Raw genomic sequence first — 6271 nt, forward strand, 5'->3', positions numbered from 1 at the left:
TCTCACTGACTACCTCAAATGGGTATTTTGTCATTCGGCTTCTTCAAGTTAGGAGGATAAAAAATGAGTACTGTCAAATGAAAGCACTTTAAATAGCTTAACAGCCATTACCTTAGGCAGCACCTTTTACTCTTCATTTTGTCTTGATTCCAAAATATGACCTTATCTTTATCATTTGTTGACTACTTTTTCAGATTTGCAGCCTCAGAAGATGAAGGTGCCTTCCTGTACCCAGAATAGCTCCCACAAAACTGTCTGAAAGAGTATTTTAGAAACGCATCACTATAAATCATTAAATATTTGTACCAGAGGGGGCATAAGTAACCACCCATTAAGCCAATGATACTTCTTTTCTGTGTCTGGCCTGGAAAAGATATGAATATATTGATGCTACTAAGTGGAGTACTGATCTTTGCCTTCTATTCTTTTCCCTATTATATGTATGCAAATGGAACCCATCCCTTCAGAAGGTGCTTAAAAGCAGTATGTTATTTTCTCAGAATCTTACATGGTATTTAATAACCAAAATAGACTGTGCAGAAGTGTATTGTGTGTCTTGTTTGTAGCCAGGGATCTCAAAATATTTTATGACCATTAATTGAGAACTATATGCAATTACAGATAGGGGAAGAAATTATTTTAATTGATCTCTCTCTGAGTTTGAAAAGCCTTTTATTTTTTTCACAAGAATGTGGAGGTATTAAGAGCTAGTTCTAGTGACTGAGATATTTATTAATACTACACTCATTTTTAACTTGAAACTCAGGGCCCAAGAATTGATCCTCAAATCTCATTTTAAAAACTAAATTCCTAAAATTCCTAAATTAAGGCATTTTGTCAAAGATGCCAGAGTTAAAATAATAAAACAAACCAAAATTTTATAATTTTATATTCTTAGATTTCTAATAATATACTTCCTTGGCAAAAAGAATCATAGAATGGCCTTGGTTGGAAGGGATCTTAAGCATCTCACTTCAACCCGCCTGCCATGGGCAGGGTCACCTTCCAGGACCAGGTCGCTCAGAGCCCCATCCAGCCTGGACTTGAACACTTGCAGGGATGGGGCAGCCACAGCTTCTCTGGGTAACCTGTACCAGGGCCTCACCATCCTCACAGTAAGGAATTTTTGTCCTAATATTTGCTCTACACTTACTCTCTTTCGGTTTGTGTTCATTCCCTCTTGTCCTTTCACTGCACTGAGAAGTTTCTCTCCATCTTTCTTGTTGACTCCCTTCAGGTACTGAAAGGCCACAATTAGGCCACCCCAAAGCCTTCTCTTTTCCACGCTGAACAACCCCAATTCTCTCAGCCTTTCCTTGTAGGAGAGGTGTTCCATCCCTCCAGTCACCTTGGTGGCCTCCTCTGGTCTCACTCCAACAGGTCCATGTCCTTCCTGTGCTGGGGATCCAGAGCTGGATGCAGCACTGCAGGTGGGGTCTCACCAGAGTAGAGGGGCAGAACCTCCTCTCTTGACCTGCTGCTCAACTTGACCCTCAAATCTCATTTTAACAACTAGAATATAAGAACTGAATTCCTAATTTAGGGCACTTTATCAAAGATGCCAGAATTCAAATAAACTCACAACATTTTAATATTTCTAGTAATACGTTTCCTTGGCAGACAGACCAAGCATTTAAGTGGCCTTCTGGAAATGCTTTCAAAATTACAGGAATTAGAGCTGCAGTCAGTGATAAAAGCTGTTTTTGAGAGACTGAAAGTGTTCTGTAAGCTGTCTTAGCCAGACCTTCCCATGGAGGGCTGTACTAATTCTTTTTGGACACTTCCATTGTACAGTCTTGGCGATGTTCTGTCCGATCCTACAGAATATTGCAGAGGAATTTTCTGTGTGATTTTCAGGCTGAGCTGAGTAACCTACCACTTACCTTGGGCATGGCCTGACTAGAAATGGCTCTTGTTTAGCTGCAACTATGAAATGGGCTGAGTCCCAGGTGCCTCTGCGTGAGCGGGCTGTGCCTGCAGTGACAGATGGTTGGGTGGAATTGCCCTGTGTGGGCACACAGGGTCATCCAAACCACCCTCTGCAGAAGTGATAGGGCCTCATATAATGGTGCAGAGGGATTTTTACTGACATTGTGATAACTCAGTGTTTTTCTCTATACAAAAACTAGAGAGATGGCATGGCTAGCTGAAGAAAAAGAAACCAGGATGGTAGTGACAGAAAAGAGAAAGCTGGGATCAGTCAAGCTTGAAGAATGTGGTTCTGTTGTTTGTTTCTTGTGGTTGGTTGAGGGAGCAGCTAGTCCAAGCCCTGAAAAGGCAAAATTGAATGTGCAGATTTTTTGTCTGATGCCAGTCGGATGTTACACTAATTTGCATGTGCAACCAAGAACAGGATTGATTGCCTGCTTAAAGCACAGAAAGATATTTGTCTGAACAACCACATAAAATGGATACTGTGTGCTGGAACAACAGGCACAACAGCAGCAGGGTGTGCTGTATGTATGTTGTCTGCATCGATCCTCGTGCCTTTATGATGTGTATATACTCCATTAGAGGTGTAAGTGATTGCTTCTGTGTATGACCAGATGTTTGATTTGAAGACCATTAATCAAATTTCCCAAGGCAAAAGAAACATCAAACAATTAATTAAGTTATAATACTAGACCTGTAAGAGCATTCTGACTGCACTAATTAATCAAACCAAGTAGGAAGATTTTGTTTAAGGAGCTCTGAAACAGTTTCTGGTATATTTCAGAGAAAGGAGATTGTAAGTATTGCAGAGGAGATCTGAACTATTTAGGACACCTACTTTCCACTCACATCCCCTGCCAATATGATGAAATTTGTGTTTGAAAGTCATGGTGAAATCATGACATAAAACCAAGATTTTTTTGTATAGTCACAAAGGCCCCTGCAATGAGCTGCAGTTGAGGGAGTTGAGGAAACCCATATTTGTCTCTGCTGAAACAGAAGAAAATTGTTTTGACTTTTGGAGGTGAATCCAGGCTACTGTTTTAGTTATTAATTTTGGGGAAGTATGGAGAGAATATACAGGTAAGGAGAGCTATATCAGTGGTTATGCTCATTATTTTTAATGTTTAATGCAGCAACATCTAAGGTCCATAGGACCAAGATCCTTTCTTTTGGAGACCGCACACATTCTGATGAAGTATTCCTGTGTTGCTAACAGAATTTTAAAACTGCAAAAAGGCCAAAAATGTGAAAATCAGAGTAGCAGAATAGTAAAACTGTCTGGAAGGACAAGCCTTTCTTACATTCTTCTGCTGCTCCATAGGATCAGAGGCTTTGTATGATGAGGATCTGTTCCCACTTTGCCCTGTTATAAGGGTTTTAATTCCAAGACTCCACATGTCTCCATTGCTTCACCTTCCTGGGTGTGCTGCAAAGGGCAAGTGTTCATGGCTGCTTGAGAGCCTGCAGGAACTTCCCAGTATTGATAATTGAAAATGATTCAGATAAATAGTTACTTGAAAGTTTCAGCTTCAGTGGTACAGGGAACACTTCATGTTTTCTCAGGGTGGGTACAGGGAGACTCTCTGAAAGGCAAAGTGAGAGGTTCTTCAGGTTGATAGATGCAGGAGAACAACATTCCTCTGTTACTGGAAGCAACAAGGACTGTTCTGTTAGCTAAATTTTATTTGAAAGCTTCTCAAACCAACTCTAATTCTGAAACTCCTGTTCCTCAGTGTTGTCTGCAGGGCCTGGAAAGTAAATTCATGCTAAGCCTCCTATGGTCAGTCATGCAGGAAATAAAGTAGTGGGAATTAGAAGATCAGATGATTTGAAGACTGTATTTAAGAAGTGGAACCATTATGTATGGGAATAAGTAAGAAAATATCTCTTCTGACACATTATAAACTCTAGAAAACAGGAAAAATGATGAAATGTGGTAAATTTTCAAGCTAACAGTTTGTACATAAATGGTTACTGGAGCACATTTTGGTTAGTATGTCAAAAGACACAGAAACTGGGTTGGGATAGGTATTCTCTGGAGAATATGCCCATGTAGAAGGTAGAGAAAATGTTCATTAATCAAAAAGATATGGAGCACTTAAAATTGAAAATGGAGAGCCTGCAGTTATTAAAAATTAAGAAGTACAAAGTTTCAATGTCACAGAGTATCTTTGAGAACTAAGGTAGCAAAAGCAATGGGGTTTTGACAGGCTGAGTGAGCTAAGAGGTCAGGAACGGAATTGTGTGGGGTTTATGTGATGAACTGTAGCTGTCAACCAGAATGAAATCTGCTAATCAAGGTTAAACCAACACCAATCACAAATATCAGGCATGATTTCTTCAAAACAGACAAGCATGAAAGTAAAATACCTTATGATGCTTAAGAGGAAGATGCCAAAATAAAAGAACATGAGTGAGAGGCTAACTTGGCTATTAGCTTGGGAAAGCTGCCAGATGTATGTTTCCATAGAAACAAAAATGACAGATTTATTGAAATGGTTGCTTTGGGGCCCAGAGTCTTTCCTTACTTCCTATAGAGGGTTTGTTGGCAGTGGATGGAACAGACAGGTGCCAAACTCATGAAATCATCCCTGGTAATGAAACCATTAATTGAGATGGAAATCTTGCAGGGGAAGGTATTACAGTAGCTGATGCATTTGGAAAAATAGACCAGCAATCATGTAGTGCTTGTCCATCTTTTGCAGTCTGTGTTTTTTAACTGTGTTAATTGGTCTAATAAAAGATATTACCTCTGCCCACAAACTTTATCTTTCTTCTATTGTTGAATTACCATGGGTCAAACATTGTCTTTTAAAAAAAAATCACTATTTAGTTGTAGCTGTTATAGTTATTTATAGCAGCATTGTTTTTTCTCAGGAAAACCCCATAAACACTGATTCTTCTTCAGAAAAGAACAAGAAAGTGCAAAAAAATAGAAGATCTGTAGGGAAAAAGGTTGTATAGGTTACTGAAGAACTAAAAATATGCGCTGATTTTTAAGTAGACACTAAGATGGGATATTTGACAAATATTTTTGGGAATCATTGAGTGTCAACAACATTGTATCATCTACACTGCAATCTGATGAAAACGTGAAATTATTCTTAGCATTTTCAAGTGTAGAGTTGTGAATATTTTAAGTTTTTCTTCAGGGTGTTTCTTTCAAACTGCATCTTCTAGGACCTTCTATATGTGGACTTCTAGAGAATACAGTAACCTGAAAGCAAAAGTGAGTCATTTGGGTACCAGGAACAATATAACTATTATAAAAATATGTGGTTTTGACTTTTCTTAATTCTTCTACTTAGGATGGATGTCAGGATGGGATTACACTCAAAGGAAATTTTAGAGTGGTTTAGTAAGCTAGTTTGCTACTTAACAATAAGCTTCCCTTGTGGAAAAAACCGGTAAATCTTATCTAATTTCTGCATAGGTGAGTTTACTTAGACAAGTGAGAAATTTAAAAACAAGAGAATATTGTTTTGTGTCCATTCATGTAGTTTTATTTGGAGAGAGCTATATGGGAAAAGTGAGTTCCCATTTTGTTCTCAACTACTGAAGGGAGAAGGAAGGGACCTGGTTCTACAGGTACTAAGTTCTTGTGTAAATATAAATATATATATATTTTTTTTGTGTGTGTGTGTGTGTGTATATATATAACCTCTATTGAGGCTTAGTATCAGTATGCCCCTGATGGCCATTGACCGACAGAATGGCTTCAAACGCGCTCCACACACGAAGGTGATGAGGCATAAAAAGCCATTTATTGAGGGGAACATGAGCTTTCATAGGACTCTGAGGAGAAGGTTCCAGAACTGGGCCAGGATTGGTGGAGTGTGTACCCATGGTAACGGGGCAGCCAATGGGACAACGGTTGCCAAAGGCGGGAAAATTGACCAATGAGAGGACAAGCCTCAGGGTGAAGGCGGGAAAATGGTCTGAGGGGAAGAAGACAACATGGAGGATAAACTGGGACAAGGCTATGAGGGAGAAGAGGGGAAGGTGGTACACAGAACTTTGTAACAAAAAACGCAATAAACACCATCTAAACTAAACTTCCACAACAATAGTCTTGGAATTGAGGCCCTGATTTCTCCACATCATCGTTGTCTTCATAAACCCACTTGTGGTAGTGCTGCTTCCAGGTTTGTAGGACTCACATTCTCCCACATCCCCCTTAGGAGGAAAGAAATGTAGTTGACTGGAATAGTGACACCACCATATCTTTTCTAGAGTCCCTGTCTAAGGCAGTATAAAAGGAGGTATAAAGCAGGGATGAATTTTTGTCCCTAATTGCAGTGCAACAGCAAGGTACAGAGAACATGAGAAAAAACCC

Source organism: Pithys albifrons, chromosome 6 (assembly GCF_047495875.1).
Source record: "Pithys albifrons albifrons isolate INPA30051 chromosome 6, PitAlb_v1, whole genome shotgun sequence".
NCBI lineage: Eukaryota > Metazoa > Chordata > Aves > Passeriformes > Thamnophilidae > Pithys > Pithys albifrons.